At 39.0% G+C, this 19,188-nt stretch overlaps 1 protein-coding gene across 3 annotated transcripts in view; it reads left to right on the top strand.

Moving 5' to 3' along the window:
* The window catches only part of LIMCH1 (LIM and calponin homology domains 1), a 175,385-nt gene that overhangs the window by 45,160 nt on the left and 111,037 nt on the right, over nt 1-19,188 (top strand). The window lies entirely within an intron of this gene.

The following is a 19,188-nucleotide window of genomic DNA, read 5'->3' as shown; positions in this document are numbered from 1 at the left end:
ATAAGACTGAGAACACTTGAATGAATATAAATTATCTTCAATGCAGAGGAATTAGTTATCTATTTGGATGAAAAAAATAATAAGATTTTCATGAATGTAGGAAATGAAAATGTAGATACTTGTCTTTATGTGCTTGGATTTTGTCTGACATGGAATAAAAAAAATGCATTAGCAAACATTTTCTGAAGGGTGAGTAAAAGAGGAAAGTGCATAGGTTTGTTTGTTAGGTTGTTAAGGCTTTTCTAATAATCTACTTTGGACCAAGGTTGTCATGTGAAAAACATGGATCTCTGATGTATTTGACTGCTAAACAGATATTTTTTCATTTTCTCTTGTACTGCATGGAACAATTCTGCTCTGTTACTGTTCTTTCCCTGGGACAAATAGCAGGTCCTTTTCATATACATGGTAAACACTTCATATCTCCCAAAGCTAATTATAATTGCTTTAGTAAATTGTAAGTTATGGGCTTGAATAGAGGGGTAAAGCAGCCACCAGAACTTTTTGCTGAGTTCATTGGTCGTCAAAGAAATTGAGGGAGAAATAAGAGTTGCATGAGATATGAAAAGAGCAACTTGGCCTTTTTTTTTTTCTGTTTTTCCCCCCCATATTTTTGTTTGTCACTTGCAATTAAACTGGCTGAGTATATTCAGGTATAAGAACTGTTCTCCTTTACCACCAGAGTTTGCAGTACAAGGTTTTTATGACTCCAGTTGGAAACACAGACTAGCTAAACTCAACTTCTAAAGGTGTATAAGGGATAGGCAGAAAGGGACAACAACTTGTATGTACCCCATACAAGTTGTTGTCCCTTTTTTAAAATCTGCTTTGAGAAGGACCATTTCAGATGACATTCCTGAACAAGTAGGTTTTAAACTCCATTGAGCTCCAGTCCAGAGTTTTTGGGGAAAACACCCCCCGCACTCCTGTGTGAGCTCTGGATGGCTGCTCCTGTGTCCTTGGCATGGCAGGGCTGGCTGGGGAAGGAGCGGAGGAGCTTCTCTGGGCACACAGGTACAGAGGCACATCTTTGTGGCTGGTGGGAGAGCAGGAGCTGCTGCACAGCCCCAGCACTCCCATGACAATGCCTTTATGTCAGTCTCCCATTTGCATTGGAGTTCCTGCTCTTTCATTAGTTGTGGAGCCTGGAGATGGGTTTTGTCCTTTTGCCTACAGACCCTGGCCTGTACTGTGTGAGGGGGATGATGTTTCTTTCCTAGGCCAGATCAAGTGCCTTTTACTGTTCCTTGTCTTGCTGTCAGCTTAAAGCAGTCTCTTTCAGGCTCTGAAGGCTGCTTTTCTTCGTTGGCCATCAGTAAGTTGTGAGCAGTCCTGGTGTGTCTGTGGTGAGCCTGTGCCCACGTTTTGGGGTCTCTGCTGTGTCCCTGTTGGTAACCGGCCAAGGCAGCACGAGGCACAGCCAGCACCAGGCAGGCGGCCTCTTTACTAGTGATGGCAGCATGATTTTCAGGTACCATGAGGAAATTCAGGGGTGTGCTAGTCCTCTGGACCTCCTAAATGTTCATACCATACTGTTTGGGGGGTTTTTGATTTGTTGGTTTTGGTGTTGGTTAGTTAGTATTATATTTTTGGATTTTTTTTAAACCTGTGTTAAGTCCTGTGTTATTCAAATGGACTTCCACAGATGATGCATTCTGCTGTATCACACATTCATTTGTAGTGTTTCAAAGCTCAAGGAGGTTTGAGAGCATTTTTTCTTGCTATATTTGAAATGTGTGGGTTTTGATCCAGTGCCTTAGTGGCCTTGGCATTTTGCTGGCAGCCCTCTGTGTCTTACACTTGGTTTAGATGGCTGCTAGTTTTTAATTCACACACACATTACATAACAGTAATTTTTTATAAAAAAAGCTCATTTAGTTCAGTGTGAAATTTTCGAGTAGAATAGAAGCCAGTTCTTAGCAGTCAGTAATAAATCCATATCTAATGCTGATACAGAAAGAGGCTGTTTATTGGTTTCCCTGTCATTGAACAAGCAAGGACTCATGGGCTTCAGTGGTCTGTGCTTGCTGTGCATCCTTGTGTGGTCTCCTTCAAAGACAGAGTAATTTCAGGCTATTCTGCATCAGTGTAACTGCTTGTGTGAGGGTTTTAGGTTGATAAAACAAACTGTCAATATATGTCAGAGCTAATTCCCCGAGAGTACGGAAGCTTAGAGCAGAATTACAGAAAAAGTTGCTTATTTCTTTATATTTAGAATTGTTATATTTGGAGTGCTGTTCTTTGGATTTAGTAAGGGAAGAATGACCACTGCTGTTGAGGGGTGTTCTTGGCAATGGTTAACGTAAAAATATTTGAATATTTTTGAATTTGATTTTAAACAAACTTCAAATATTTTGAATTTGAGATGTTTGATTCAACTTTAAGACAGAAATTATTTGACCTCTAAGGGCCTTTCCAAACATAAGGGAGTTCTTCCAGTAGAGCCTCTAAATGACACAAGTGGCTCTCTGGGAATAATGCCAAATAAAGCAATATTGCCATGATAGTGTAGGAGGAAACACTTATATTTATGTTCTTTTTAACTCCTTGGAAGAGCATTTACTTCAAAAGGTAATGTGCAGATTGCCATTACATGTCTTGGTTCCAGCTAAATGCATTTTGTGTCACAGTTTAACCATGATATTCTCTCTATTCAGGCGCACTAGGATAAATAAGATGCTGTAATCAGCTGTGACTTGATCTAAGAATCTATTGAATTGAATTCTGTATAGTTTTCTAAAAGACTGAGTAGCGCTATTGCAGAAGGTGAGAATTATTCTGAGAGGAGAGAGGAAGAAAAATGTGAGGGAAAAAAGCTGCTTACTGGTGTCTCTGATCTGAGAAGTAGAGAAAAGCTCATCTCCAGAGAGAATAACTGAGGTGGCAAATGCAAGTTGTATTTCATGAAATGTATTTCATGCTCTTTGCATTCTTGTTTTTTAGCTGCACAACTAGTAATAGCCTCAGGAGCTGAGAGTAGTTTGTTTTGAATAATAAATTCATTTCTTAAAACAAAATAATCACTGTATCCTATGTAGGGGAAGAAATTTTAACTTTTAACTGTAAAGAAAGCTTTCTATTTGTTTTTGTAGTTTTAGGGAACTTTCAAATAAATACTCAATTTTCAGAAATGGCTTACTTTTAATTAATAACACATTTGAGGAGATTTAGATTTGTTTTTATTAGAACTATTAGTCCAAGGTTCCTACATTCCTTTCTTTGTGTGTCCCGCATAGTCTCACAGATTTGAACAGGTTTTTTGTTGTCAAGTTTGCCTCCATCTCTAATATGTAAGCGCTTTTACCTACGAATTGGGTGGCCTGATTTATCCAAAGTAACTGTACTACATGAGAGACTAGTCCATAAAAAGAATTTGATTTAAAAAGCTGATGAGAGTTGTGTTTTTTTCTTAAAAAATACAGTGATTAAACAGCTAACCTCATATGTATTTAAAATAAAAAAGACTAACAAAGATGTCCTCATGCAAAGAGAGATTGAAAACCCTGGCCAAGAAGCTGGGTTTGTGTAATGCAGTGGATATGTCGAGATTTTTGTCTAACCGAGCAGCTTGTGGCTGAGATGCAAACTGGACCTGGATACCTGTGTCTGAGGCATCATAACTCCAGAAGAACTTGTTTTGGCTGTAATGTTTGCCCTCCCTCTGCTGAGTTCCACTTTTCTCTAGGGCTCGTTAACAACCCCGCAGTCAGGCTGGGAGTGGCTGCAAAGTCCTTTCAGCATTTGGTGGTGGCCTTGGGAAGGGCAGCGCTGGTGGACCCGGCCGTGGCAGGGGCTCGGGAAGGCCTCCAGCAGTGCCCTGGGTGCTGCTGGGCTGGTCCAGCAGTGGCTGGGGGAGCTGCTGGAATGTGGGCTTGGGCTTAGAGTGTAACGGGGAATTGCATTTCCTGACTTCTGGATCGGAAAACTGTTTTTATCTCATCCCTGGGTCACATGAGTGACAAGGAGGATGACCTCTCCAGAGCACGTGTATATTTGGTGTGGCTCTGTGCAGCTCAGAAGTTGCACAGCTGGATGTTTCTAAACCTTTTGTTTTAGAAAAGAGTTCATTTTTGCCCTCTGTCTCAATAGCAAAAGGACTGACTTTTGAGCCCAGTGGGAAATGTGGCAAGTGTTTTAATTGCAGGAAGCAGTGTTTTGATCTGAATTACACAGATATATGTGTTTAACAAGGCTGACCTTTGGCTGAGTTTTGTTTCTGGGCTTTTTTCTGAAGAAGAGTTAGATATTTAAAACCTATTACCTCCTTTTAAAAAATAAATTAAACTCTTACAGAGAATTTTGAGATGAAGCTTTGGCATCTGTTCATTGAATCAAATGAATATTAAAAAATTCCTAGCTAAACCACAAATGGTTACATGTGAAACACTAGAAAGAAAAGCAGCTGAAATGTTTCCAAACACATTTTTAAAATTTAAGTGTGTTTTTATTTTGCAGCTTCCTTCAAAAATCATCAGTACAGGTTATGTTCAAGACCAGATCTTCAGACTTTATAAATTTTCTGCTTGGCTTTTAATGATTTAGTGAATATAAAAATAGAATTAAACATTCTTAATTTACTTAACACAGCTTAGATGTGGCAGCCACTGATACTGGTGAGGCTGAAGTTTCTGATTGGAGTCAGCTGCCCTCTGTGGTACATCAGGGCCTGTTTAGTCACACACAGTTTGTTTGTCAGCAGCGTAACCTCGGGGCTCTGCTAACACGTACAGATACTCTGCAGACAGAAATCTTGGAAGGGGCTGGCAAACCATCACCCTTTCGCTTTCCACTTCCTCTCCTTTCTCACACCCTCAGCCTTCATGCTGGGAGGCTCTGCCAATATTTCTCAGCCCTCTCCTACTCTCTGGGGTTGCAGTGAGCCTAAGATCTGGCAGGTTTATTGCTGATGTTTCTTTTTTCCAAGCTAATTGCAAACAGCCTCATTAATATCTTGTTTGGTGATTATGTCACATTGCTGGGTTTTTTAAATTTTGTAAGGTGCTGGTTCAGAGTCCTTTTTTAGGAGCTGATCCTCCAGCATAAGGTGACTTTGAGCAAAGATTCAGGTTGTGTTTTGTTCCTGAGAATCTGGAAATAGTTCTGACTTCTGAAGTATGGGAAAAAATTATTTTCGTGGTATTTGTTTATTCTAATTCTGCAGTCAGCACACACCTTGTTTTGTTTACTAACTATCTTCTGAGGACTGCAGATGTTGTTTGTTTTGATTGTGAGACATGTAAGAGTTGGTCCCTGGGAGGCTGCTCTGTGAATTTGCAAACTGATAAAACCTGTTAAATGTGTTAGCTGTAGAGATCATCTTGTCTGCTAAATTGTTAGCTGTATTTAGCTGATGAATGAATGCAAATCAACAATATGAAGACTTAAAAGCCTTTTATATACATAGATATAAAAATGATTGTTGATAGACTTTTGTGCATAAGACCATCCAGAAATTGTGCAAGATACAACAATGACTCAGAGAAAAACAGCTGTTTATAATAAAATGGATATAATCAGGAAAACCTTTGTTTCACTTTTCCCATCTGGTCACTTCTGTTACTACAAGGGGAAGGAACAAAGGGGTTTGTTTATTTTAGGGCACTTGAAAGAAGCAGCAAGTCTCAACCTTCTTGCCCTGTGTGGGAGTTATTAGCTGCAGAGCTAGCACCTTCTCTAACCCTGATGCAAAAATGGTCTGCAAATAGCTGAACTGGCCAAGGCACAGTAGTTCCCTGTTGAGAATTGAATAACTTAGTTTTCACTAATCTTAATAGAAGTTGGGATAGTTGTTATTACCTTGGGATCAAATACCACATACCTAACTCAAAATTAACAACTAACCAGAATGGAAGCTCGAGGGACATTTATCTAGACATTAGCTTTCTCTCCTGAGTGGAAATACTTCTTTTCTATTCTTAGCATAGAAAACTGGATAACTAGAGGGAATGCATTTGTGACTATAATAGCAAGAGTGAAATGACTGAAAATGGTACATGAGTGGCAAAGCGAATCGGAGCTCTTTGAAGAGGGTCATGGCAATGTTGGTAAAGGGATCATGAGTTAGCATTAGGAATAGACTGGAACAAGCTTTGTATTTTCAGTTTTTGTTTTATCTCCTCCACACAGTATTGTGACAGCTCATCTAAATGCATCAATTTGGATTTCTGGTCTTTATGTTTACTGGGGATTTTTTTTCTCTTTATACACATGGGGTTTATTTCATAAGAAGAAATCACAAGGTAATGGGTGCTGTGTCGCTGCTGGGTCGCTGACTTTCCCTGGACAAGTCTGACATTGCCTTTTATCTTAGTAAGCCCCCCTGCACAGCTTTGCAAAGGTTATCTTGCAAAGCGTTACAGAAGACACAAATGGCAGGTTTGTGCACCTAGATGTAGTGGCCTGCTTCTACACACAAAGTCTGCAAAAGACATCACTGTCTGTTGATGATGTAGCAAGGGAGAGTGTATTTGTTATTTAATTTGCCTGTCTGATTTTACAGAGCCATTCCATCTTCCCCTACTATCTGAAGCACAAAAGAAAACCACTAAAATGAGAAAAAACCAAGATTATTTAATCTCATGCTTGTCTCTAGAGAATCCTGCTTCAGCTGTTCTAATAAGTGGCCAAAATGGGTCTTGTTGAATGGAAATAAGCTGGAGAGGGAGTAGGACAAAATGGCATAACTGAATCATGGAGAGAATGTGCTTTTGTTCAGACCTAGGTAGAGGGGTGCTGAACAGCGTTCAAAACCTGGCTTCAAATGTCTCAGTGTTCATTTGAATTTGCTGTCTGGTTTAAATTGTAAACTCTGCTATGTAAAGACAAAGTTTTAAAGCAGCATATCTGGTTTTAACCCAGTAACCAAAGACCACAAAGTAATTTAACTTTTATTAGTCTTGGAAAAAAATTGAATACTTGCTGGCTTGTGGTTTGGATGTGAAACATAAAAAAATAGTGTTATTTTTTCTGATGTCCAATCTGTTTTTTTCATATTAGTAGACATCTGATTTTGTTCCATTATATAATGATTCTTCAGACAGTAAGATACAACTAGCTCTTGAGACATAGTTTATTTAACTTGATAATTTTGTACTAATGCAAATGCCTTTGCATTATGTGGTGTCAGCTCATCAAGATAAAAATAAAATGACTCGAGTAAGTGATGTGAGGCCTCTTCTTATGCTGCTAGAGTTTGTATGAATGTGGGATTTCTAACTCTTGGAGACAGCAGCTGTGCTTTTCTGTAGGAGTTAACTTATATCAAACAGACTTAACGTGTAGCTTCTAATGCCTAAAGTACTTTCTGTCTGCAACTTAATTTTTATCCTCATGGGTCTTCTCTTGTTTTTGCCCAAGTCAAAACTTTAAGAAACCAGAGAAATTCATCAGACTTCATCTGAAAGTGAAATGCACAAAAGTTATGGGATGCTATATTACACAATTAAGGCATCGAGCACTGGATGCCCTTCTCTTCCTTCTGCTCCCTTGCCTCAAACACCAAGTGTTGAGGCAGCAGGAAAATTAACTTTCTTTTAACATAAAAATATCCTGTTTTATTGCTGAGTGGTAAAAATCAGTGGTGTTTTGAAAGGTAGAGAATGGTAGTAGGAAGAAGGTAGTATAAAAAAGTATCATTTCAAGCTAACTGGGAGAAATTTTCTAAGAGTTTTTTAAAATGTGGAGTCAGAGTGAAGATTTTGCAAAACACTACAAAAGTACTGGACTTAAAATTGTTCAGCCAACTTTTCAGGGATGGTAAAAACAGATGGTTGGAGAATGTGCTGATAGTGTGCTGTTTTGGCTAAAATGAGACAGCTCATACTCAGATACCTGGTGCCTCTCATCATGTACAAAACCAGCAATGGTGGGCTTGATACCATAAGAAAAATTAGCTTTACAACAGATTAACTGGCATAGTTAAATCATGTGGTGGTCACAAATGTCTCAGCAGATCAGTCTTGGCATAATAACACTGAGTTTCCAGCAGCCTCTCCAACTCCATATAAACTCTTTCATATTCTGCTGAGCCCCTAGTGAGGGAATGAAATATAAGCAAACATTCAGAAACTGGATTGACTGCTAAGGTGAAACTGTCCAAATATCAGGGACATGTCAATGATGCTTTCATAGCAAATAAACCTGTGTCCGTTTCTTTTTTTGTTTTTCCCTTTCTTTTCCCCCCTCTCATGGGAAGCCTTAAACACTTGCCCCTAATTCCAGATGACAGGTTGTTATCAAGCAGCTGTTCCTGGTGGCTTGCTGTAGCTGACTGCTTCTTCCAGCCTAAGCTGGGTAATATTTAGCATGAGAAGTTTAGAATTTGCACTTAATAAAGTCAGCTGATTGCAAGAGACACTTTTAATTTTAGCCAGAGAAAGAAGCTTTGGGTTCTTCCTGAGCTTTCCCTTTTAAAACATCACAGGGGTTATCTCAGGTTTTAGTATGGCTTTGGTGCACTTGCAGGCAGACAGGATTGAAAAACTGTTTGAGCATGTGAGCTCAACAACAAAGATCCTGCTGTCATGCAGATATGTTGTCACATTAAAAAACAACAGAGGAGAAATACAATTCCTATAAGTGAATGCCTTCTCAAAAGACTGTTGTGGTTGAAACACAGAATATCTGGATTATTTAAATAAATTGTAGGGTCTCTTTGATTTTTTTCCCCCTTCTTTGTGTATAATTTTGCTTGTAGATTAGGCAGGTATTCTTGTTCTGACAGTTCTGGTTCATTTTCCAATTTGTATGACAGCAGTATCCTTCCATGGTTGCACATACAATATTAATGATGAATGCTACATAACATTGTCAGTACTATATGGTTTTAGAAAGAAACAGAGAAAGTTGATGATATTTATTTGCCTTTAATTTAATCTATTTGAATAATATGTGAAATTTGAAAACAACCTATTTAGGAAAGTAACTTAATGAAAATGTTTCCCTTTTTAATATATTCATATCATTAATTAATGATGAGTTTCAAGATCTATGGATTTCTTAAAATTTCAAATTAGAAAGAGGTTGCTGAGTGTACATGAGTGTAAAGAGGTACGTGGAAAACCAATGTGCTGATAAAGGACTTACTCTCATTTTGACATCTGAAAACTATAAATTAACTAATTCTTAAAAGTGCTTTGCAATCCAACTCTGATGATAGTAAATATTCTTTTCAATGTCAATGTTGATTCCTGCCAGTGTTTCATGTTTAATATGGCATTGGAGTTGCCCTTTTGACATGGGTGAGATACTCTGGATTGGTAAGAAAGAGTGAAAATGTCCTTGGGACAGGTCTAATTCTGTCAGGGAAGTGGCCAACTGAAAAGATTTCTTGGAATTGTAGAAATGTAGAAGATGTTTTGAAACTTGCAGTTCTTATTGTTTAGATTGGAAATGTTAAGCATATTTTTAATAGTTTCCTTTTCTAGTATTAAAGCATTTTAGTGAAATAATTGCATTCCTTTCAATCCATTTTAGACCTTACATGATATCCACTACGAGTAAAAATAAGAGTTACAGTAGTTAGAATCATTGTCAGGGGTTTTTTTCCTCTTCAGGAATTTATTTTCTACAAGGCTAAATTGTTACATTTTATAGAAGGCAAATTTCTTTTATTGCTCTGAGTATATTTGAACAAGATGCTTAACCTAATTGTTCCTAGTATTTGTTTCACCCGACAATAAACAGGACAGAGAATGGGCACCAGTGCAGCTCATTGATCTCATAATAAGAGGTTCTCGTTCTGTGTCTTGCTTCCTGGTCAGGTCCATCATGTCTTCAGAGCGGGTGCTTCTGGAACTGTCAGGGCTGATGTGTTGCATAATGGATGAGCCTGAGCTGATGGAGGCAGCAGGTGCTTCAGCAATAGAAAAGAACAGTGTTTATTATTGTTGTATGCATCATCAATCCTCTTCCCTTTCTCCCTCTGCTTTCTGTGTCCTCCAAACAAAGGCTCCCTATATCTGCAGCAGCAGGAGAGAAAAGAGCAACAACTTACCCTGAGTAACATTGCTGGGTTTTGTCTCAGGGGCAACCTTGTAAATAGGTCTTGATTTGATGCTCAGGATCTGTGAATGGCATGTTTGTCATTGCAAGGGACAACAGGATTGATTTGTGAATTCCATTTAGCAGAAAACTCTTACTGGTTACTGATATTTGTTAACCGCCCTATTCCAGCTAAATCAAATGAATGAAAAATGGCTTTCAATCTAGTACTCAAAATGCACTGCAAGATCCCTAGCTCCTGTGGGAGCAATCTGTTGAAAGACAGGTCTAAACACTCTTTAACTGGGGAAAGTTGTAATTTTTGGGAGAAGGAGGAGGAGGACAGAGAAATAAATAGAGGTTCTTAGTTCTGCTTAAGATGCTGACGACTCTTGGAAGTGTCTTTTGAAGAGTAAGCTGTGGTTTAAAATCTTACAGAAATACTTCATTGTCTATTAATAGGCAGTCAAATCTACAACACCTCATGTCCATGTGCTCTAAGACATCAGCTGATTCTAGATAGTCTGCAGTATTTCTCTTATCTAGAGTATTATTAGCAGTCACTATTCCCTTTTGCAGGGCTATTGCATGTCCTTCGGGATGTGGGTCAAAGGAGCCATGGAGAAGTGTTGGGGAGAACAGAAAACCAATTTTTTCCATCAGAGGCTGCAGTGGGATTTCTATCTGTGTGTAATGTCATGATAATTTACAGAGAAATAGTTGTTCTGTTTCACCACACCTTCCTATTTAGCTTCTGATGGTTTGATTCACTTGTGGCAGCATTCTTTTTGTGGCTATGTTGTGTTTTAATACCAGCTGGCAACCCCACTGCTGCTCACTCTCTCCTCCCCTCCAGGAAGATCAGGGGAAGAGAATTGGACAGGTGAGAGTGAGAAAATTCACGGGCTGAGATAAGAATAGTTTAATAATAGAAATAAAATAATCCTACATTGTAATGAATAGGAAAAAAACAAAGAGTGGTAAATAAAACCTCAAAAAAGGCAAGTTTTGCAAGAAAAACCTACTTCTTACCAACCACCAGCCAATGCCCAGCCAGTCCCTCAGCAGCAGCTTCCCTGCCAACCTTCCCTCTGCTGCACATGATCCATATGGTATGGGATACCTATCCCTTGGGTCTGTTGGGATCAGCTGTCCTGACTGTGTGCCCTCCTAAATTCTTGTGAGTCTAGTTTTATCCATGCTTGGTAGCCAAATGTTGTTTAAAAACTGGCTTATCTGGAAAAGCATTCAGAGTGGGAACACTTTTCTTTAACTCTGTCTCTACAGAGGCAGGGACAAAGTAGATCTACTTCCAAAGAGTTATTAATAAAGGTCTCAAAAGTATATGACTGAATTAAGGTTAACCTCCTTTCTGCAGGAAAGTGGATCATTTTTTTTCAGTCTGTGATTTTTGAAATGCACTGGTTTTCCTGTTTAGAACTACCTGCTGGTAATTCTGCAGTTTGTTTGCAAGTGGCTGCAAAACCATGGCACACAGCCCTGTTCCTGCTGCAGAATGTGCCAAGGGAGGACCCAGAGTACAGAAAAACATCCAAGAAGTTCAGATATTGTTCTCAAAAGCGTTGTGGTTTACCTCTTCCCCTTTTATTTGAAAGGAGCAAAGTTTTGCAGAGTTGTATTGATAGCAGATAGAATTACATCTTTCAGCAGTGTTTGTATGACACGTCTCAATTCCCCATGGACAGTTTCCTGCTTTGCTTGCTCTGGGCTTCCAGGCTTACTGTCTGGAAAATCAAGTCTTAAATGCCTTGCTGAGCTATACTTTTATATATATAGAGATATATATATTTAAATTGCACAGACTGTAAATGGGACACTTTACATGTGGACTTGCCTTGAAACAACTGGATGATATTAAATTTAAAAGCTTCAAGGTAGACTGGTGCCTACTGATGCTCATCATTGGCATTTCAGAAGCTTCACTGAAACCTAAGACATTGAGTATCATCTATAAATGGATGGTTAAATTTATTAATGTTTTGCTCAAGCGAACACTTAGTTCCTTCAGAAAGGGAAGCTGGTGTCTCCTACCAGACATTTTTCATTGCAAAATCTCAATAACAGTGCTGAGCTTTGGTAGTCTCTCTGACAGTGGTTAATGACAGGCTGAAGTGCTTCTAGTGCTGGGCCCCTCTAACTTGGAGCATCTCGTATGTTTGTATTCCTGTCTCTGTGCAGCTTTAAATGTGTGCAGTTTTAAAATTGTCTGCCAAGATGCACATTCCTGGCAGAAAACAACACACTGGTGTCAAAAACTGCTTGTCCAAGAAGTAGTGCAGTGGTCTTGTAAAATATAAATGCAGTCATTAATGTAAAATAGGTTAAAGCAGTGTAAAGTGGGGATTAGCAAATCTAGATACTGCAGTGATCCTATCATCTCCTACAGAGCTGTTGATCTCTTCATTGCTCTGAGGGTGAGACAAGATGTTGAGCTCAACGAGGAGTCTGCTGCCTGTGCTGTGTTTTGCTCTGCCTCTGCAGCTGTAACCGAGAGAGCTTGAAACACTTCTGATTCAGGACTGCCTGAGCTTTTGAAAGTTGGAGGAGAGAAAATAGAGAGTTTTATTAACAGATGCTTCAGTTTCAACTTATAGATGATAGAGCATAGCATAAATCTTGGAGGAGCAGTGTTTCAAGAGCATGAGAAACCTTTTCTAGACTTATAAAAAGGAGTCAAGGGATAAAAAAAATGTCTGTTTTAATTCTTTGCTCTGTTAGACAAGGCCAGAAACCCAATTTCCTGTTCTGCTGGAAAGTTGCTAATGTAATCAACCTGAGACAAAGGAAAAAAATTCTCCTGTCCTTTGTTAAAAAACATCTTTGACTTGGTGATAAAATGTGAGGCAAATAGGTTACTAGTGGGAGAGCTACTCTGTGTTCAGTAGCCAGAGTTTGAGTAATCTCCCTTCATCAGTACTGATTCCAGCTTCAAGAATAATTAGTTAGGGAAAACATAAGAGCTGAATCAACAGTTTCTGCTTTTGAGACTAGTTCCCTGTATACTTTTCTTTCTGTATGTAACTGAAGAGGTAAAATAAAAGGCAGTGTGAATGTTTGTCTGTCCATGGAAAGCCCCAGGGGATCATACAAAAACAAAATCATGATACTTTTAATTAGCCTTTCCTTTGTCAGTGAGCAGACTGCTTATTTAGCCTGGTTGGGTAAGAAAGTAAGACCTTGGGAAAGGGTGTTCATGCTAGTAATTACAAGGCATCTGCTCCTCTTCCCTTCAGAGGTGCAGGAGCTGCCATTGTGCACTGGTGCACCCTGAAGTGGGGTGGGTTGAGTAAGGCCAGGCTCTCCAGACAGACAGGACTGGATTAAATGAGGGCCTTGGACTGAGGAGGTGTGTGCTTGTCTTCTGGTCTCTTGTACCTGTTGGCTTCACGTCATATGTGCTCCTCTGGTCACTGCTCCTCTGACCATGGAATCTTGTTTTTACAGAAAAGAGCAAACAGCTAAAGAATGTGTTGTTATGCTAAGATGTACCTTCTTCCAAATCCAAGTTATTTTCCCAAAATGGTGCTTCATCTTCCTTCTCCCCACTCAAAAGGTAGGATGAACACTTGACTGGTAATCTGTGGCAAAGCCTACAATTCTCCCATTCTTTAATTCCCATTAAAACAAAGAAAGGGATGATGGATTTCTATAAATGTTTTTAAAGGATTTTTAAATTTATTTATTTATTTTAGCAATAAAAGAGCCCTAAATTGAACAAGTGATTAAAAACACACTAGGTTGGTCTGTCATATCTGCCATCTAGTACCTAATTTTGATAACACTGAGATAAGAGTCTGGTTGCCCATAAAACAATGCAATGCCAATCTACTGACTGTCAGATACAGATTAGATGTAACAGATGACCTGATGCTAGGTGAAGCTTTCAGGGCATGTGCTGCAGCCAAGAGAAATCTGACAGAAGTAGTTTTTAAGTTCCCTTCCTGCTCTTTGCTCTCTTTCTTCACAAAGTGTTCAACCTTAACTGAAATGTTTTCTGCCCCACCCCACCCCAAAGGGAAGGCTGCAATATCTGGCAATGCACCTGGAAATGTATACAAACAGCATTAGGGAAGAGAGATGAAAAGGCAGCTGATTTTACTCTATCATTAAATTTTAACACTCTCTAGCAGCTTGCCAGCCAAACAGGATTACACTACCAGATGTCCTGGCAGAAATGCACACGGCTCTGCAAGATCATAAATCCAAGCAACGTATGGCAACCCTGCATGTTTAATACTACTGTTAGCAATGCAGAATTTCAGTGTGGAAAGCTCTGGTGCTGAGCAGGATTTAGCAAAGACAAAATCTTCCCAGACTTAGCTTTAAAGCCTTAGGTAGGGTAATAGCTGCTGTACTACACTTTCAGTATTTCTTTTGTTGTGTCTCCTAAACAAAGTACTAACAGAGCCAGTTTGGTTTACACTTTAAATATAGGTGTCCATTCATAGAATCATGTCCTCATTAATCTGTGCAAAGGATCAGAAAAAACCCCAGCTGTTGTGGTTTTTCCAGTTGCTGCTCCCTCCATGGAAAACAAAAGGCCATGACTAGCATTCCTAAGTAAATAAATTGTTCCTTTAGCAAGGACTTAGAATTGAGCCCACCAAAGGGGAGTGTATCAGTGGATATGGTTTTTCCATGCTATGTGTTGACTAAACTGTCAGCTGACCTGATTAGCAGTGTGGCAGAAGGGAATTTAAAGCAAATGGGGGAGAATATGCTATTTTATTCTATTGCTGCTAGAAGAAGTGAAATTTATATGAAATATTAAGAGTGAGTCAGGTTTTTTGTCTCATCAAAGAATAATATGAGGATGAAAAGTCAGAGGAAAAGAGAAAAAGGGACTTCAGTACAGGTAGTTAACATTGCAAATGGCAGTTAAACTTAAGTGACCGGGAAGTGGAAGACCTAAAAATAATAAGTGCTTTCTTTGCAGGTTAATCTTGCTACCCAAGTGTGAAATCACCCATCATTCTCCCATATATTCTTTAAATTTTCAAGTTCTGTATCACAGAATTTCAGGTGATTTATTGCTGGCCACATTAGTCATTCTGAGCTCATGCTGGTTTTGTCCCTGAGAGTAGAATTGCACACTAGAGATATTGTTTGCTCCTTTACTGATTTCAGTAGTAAATTACCTCAATACTGTAAAGTCTTTTGGAAGGCTTTGAGCAGAGTGCTTATCATTCAGCTTTACTGGAAGACAGGTATGTTAGATCTGTGGTTGTTGCCCCTGGAAAACTCCATTCATTCGATATTCAAGTTTCTCTGAACTAAATCAACTACCTTCTTAGTATTTGTAATAAAGCCATTCAGGACTGATTTGCATTGCTATGATTTTAGCAATTTAAATGCCTCTGTGGCATAAGAGAGAAGGAACTCATGCCTAGATAATGTGTTGTGTCCACTTTTGCAGACGGAGACATTGCATGATCCATAGGTGGCTGAGCCAGGAGCCATGAAGGGTCTCCAGGCTCCATGGCACTGCCATAGCAATGCAGTGCAGTTCTGAGCTACAAAGGTGAAGCTGGCTGTGACTGGACAGGGTTGCTTGGTTCAGAAATCCCTTGCTTATGTTATATGAAAATGGAATTTAACTTGCGTATTCATCTTATTAGCTCACATGGTAACTCAGAAACAGGGAAGTAGGAATTCATTACTCTAGAGGAGCCAAATCCTGATGCCCTAAAAGCTGTTTTGCTTTTTTTGGTGGTTTGTGTTCCCTGTTGCTTGTACAATCCAATGCTTTCTATATACATACCTGATTATTACAGTTAAAGCCTTACTTTTATATCTTCCTAGTTAAGTAGCTGGACCTGATTTTTTCATTTAAGAAAAAAAATTATATAGGAGAAAGTAATGGTAGCACAAAATGGAAAGGCAGCATACACACATACAAAGAAACGAACAGCTTATGAAATGCATAGAAAATCTTCCTCTCTTTACTGTCATGCTTCATAAGCTCTCAAAAACACATAATGATAAACAAAGGCCTCTTTTTGCTGTGCCTCTAATTTTTTCACTGCATAACATGGCATTTTCAGATGTGCACATAGAAAATGAAACTAAGTGTTTTCAGAGAGTTATCCCTGATGACCAAGTGTTTGTTCAACTACTTATATCTTGTTGGCCTAGATAACCTTCACTTGAGGCTAGCATCTGTTCACTAATTTGTCACCTTTTCTTTTTCATGCCCCTAAGCTGTTTTGATTCGAGAAGCTTTGCAAGCTCCATCTCAGGAAGCACCAGCAGCAATATAAAATGCGAGGAAAACAATGTAAAGTGAAGCTTTGGGAAAATAAAGTTGTACAATATGGCAATGGTTAGTGGCTGGATGACAGCCATTCTTGATGATATAAATTTTGTAGCATGTGCAACTGCAAAGAACAAAAGAGTTAATCAGCAACAATGCAATATATATCAAGTGTTACTGTATGCATATATGTATTGAAGTTGTTGTCATGAAAAATGTAAATTACTCATTTTAGGTTCATATTCTGTTGTTAAGTGACAGGGAAACTGAGAAATGCACCCAGCACTCAAATAATTGTCCTGGTTGTGGTACTTGTAGCTTTTTACAGAGAGGAAAATGTAATCCAGATGATGAATAAAAATAGCACCTCCTCACATAAATGAAGCACACAGTAATAAATATTTTGCTTCTGTTTTCTATTTTTAATTTCCAATATGACAGGGAAATGCAGCTTTTTTTCCACTCAGCTTTATAGAACTTACTAAAGAAGTGAGAGGCTATCCTAATAATTTGCAAGATATAGTTTGTGTTTTGTCTTTGAGGTACTTTGTTCTAACTTTGCTACCCCAGCACCACAATAATTACAGTATGCTGCCATTGCAGAGTGGTTAGGGAACTCTTCCATCTATCCTGCTTCATCCTGCGCTGCCTAAGTGTGCTGGTCTCTACCAGTGAGGTGGGAAGAGTGCAAGGTGGAAGATGGAGTTGTGTCTCCAAAGCATGCAAGAGGTGGCAGTCTGGAAGCCTGGCCTTGCAAAGAAAGGCCAGGTCTCAAAAGTTCTCTCAGTTAACATTTTGGGTTTTCATGTACTTTCCTTTTTTTTCTTTCCTGAAGACAGCAGTCCAGAATAGAGTACCTTGCATCTTGTCATGACTGGTTTTGTGCAGGTTCAGTTCTGAACTCCAGTTCTCTGTACTATGAAAGCTGATGGGCTAAATATCTGTTCTTCCATTTTGCAGTTTACTGTACCTGGTTGCAAATGAACAATTTCCTTTTTTTCCAGTGAAGCTCAGTAGAAGCACTGCAAATGCTATCCTTTAGTCCTTGTTTTGTCAGTGTTTTTAGAACTTCATCCAGCAAACTGGAGGCTTTTATTTCCTGAGATGGGAGATGAGCTAGTAAGAACTGACCACTGCTTATATCAATAACATGAACACAGTTCTGTGATGTGTGCAGATTTTTTGTGATATCATGGCAAATGCACACACTTTCATGATTACTGGAGTTTGGGTAAAGCATGCACTTTGCTATCTGGGATTCTTTGTGTGCAAATATGAGAGAGCCAGTCCTTTTGCTTGAAGTCCTTTTGTCTCCTCCTGCCCTGGATGTGCTGAACAGAGGTTATCTCAGAAATGTGCACCAGGTTGGCCCGTGGGCCTGCAGCAGTTTTTCATGAGGGTATGGCCCAAAGTGGCCTCTGCAGAGAGGGAGGTGTATGTGTGTGTGTACGCCAAGCAACTGAACTCTGGTTTCCTCTGGAAAAGGTGGATCCAGCTTCTTGCTTCTCTCGGTCCCATTTTAGGTTTATCTTTGTCATTTATAATGTCATCTTCGTGCTTATTTTTAGTTTCTAGCCTTTCTCTGTTGAACTGTTTTTTACATTTTAATTGACTAAATCAGGAGACTTGTAGGTGATTAATGTTTTCCCTCTGCAGCTGCATCATCTAGAAAAGGCATAAACCTTGCCGTGCCTCATTTACTTCCAGTTCCTTTTCAAACAGACATGCACTGTTCCTGGACCTTCCTTTCTTTCCTCACCTCCTGTCAGTGTGTGTTGTACCTCTCACTGGATGAATTCGTGTGCCAGCTGTGCATCTGTATTTCATGATTTTATTTGTGCAGACAGAAGTAGTGTATGAAAACTTCCTACATCATCAGTAATAACAGTGATACTCATGTGACAGCTTTTGGCAGGCTGAGTCCTGAATTGTGGTAACACTTTCAGTACTGCTCCCTGATAAATGAGGGTCTTCAACAAATGCATAAGAAGATTGATCCCCATATCTGGGACATTTGGTCTTGAGGAGTGAAATAAGATTACTATAATTTTTCTTTAATTTTTTCACAGATGAAAAAAACTACTTGGAGTCAGGCAGTTATGAAGTAGCTCTTCCTGCTCCTTTCTGTACTATATCTTGTGGATGAAACAAAAGTCAGTTTTGATATACTCCACCTATAATTCATCCTGAATGCTAATGATTTTATTGTCATGATTTTCCCTTGTCCCAGCAGATCAAGATTAGACATGCTTTACTATGTCTAGATATAGTTTAAATGGTAAAAGGTCATTTACTACAAATTACATGTGGTTTCTTCAGAGATATGAGTGCAGCACAGTGCATTGTTCTTCTTTATGCATTTGTGTAAGATACAATTGTCCACAGATGCTGTTACGATACATTTTTCAGAGTATGGGAGAACTTCCTTCACATTGAGCAAAACAATATGTTTATAATTTAGTGAAGGATTGGATTTTAGGCTTTGCATATGCATTTCAATTTAAAAAGTGTTGCTCTCTGTCCAAGACTGCCCAGCTATAACCAGCCTTTCTGAAACTGAGGCGTTTGTTAATCCTGTGGGACAGTTGCAACTTGTCAGTTTTTATAAATTGCTGTCTTTATGACAGGAAACTAGGAGGGGCAGGGTCTTGAATCTGAATATAACAGCAAGGAGAAAATAGGGACATAATGACAGATGTGTCCCCAAGTCGCTGTTCTCTATGGTGGAAGCAACACCCAGAGCAAGGCTCTGCTGAAAAACTGGATGAAAGCCATGAGAACTCTTTAAGCATCCGGTAAATATTTTGCCTGGGTAAAGAGAAGACCTCCTGCAGGACAATTAAAACAGTTTTTTTTTATTTGTATTGTTTCTGTTCAGTGCTTTCTAAACACAGTAACTATTTTTATATCTTTTGTGATTGTAATAAAAAGTA

Source organism: Melospiza melodia, chromosome 5 (assembly GCF_035770615.1).
Source record: "Melospiza melodia melodia isolate bMelMel2 chromosome 5, bMelMel2.pri, whole genome shotgun sequence".
In the NCBI taxonomy this organism is placed as follows: domain Eukaryota; kingdom Metazoa; phylum Chordata; class Aves; order Passeriformes; family Passerellidae; genus Melospiza; species Melospiza melodia.
This window is presented reverse-complemented; position numbering and strand designations above follow the sequence as displayed.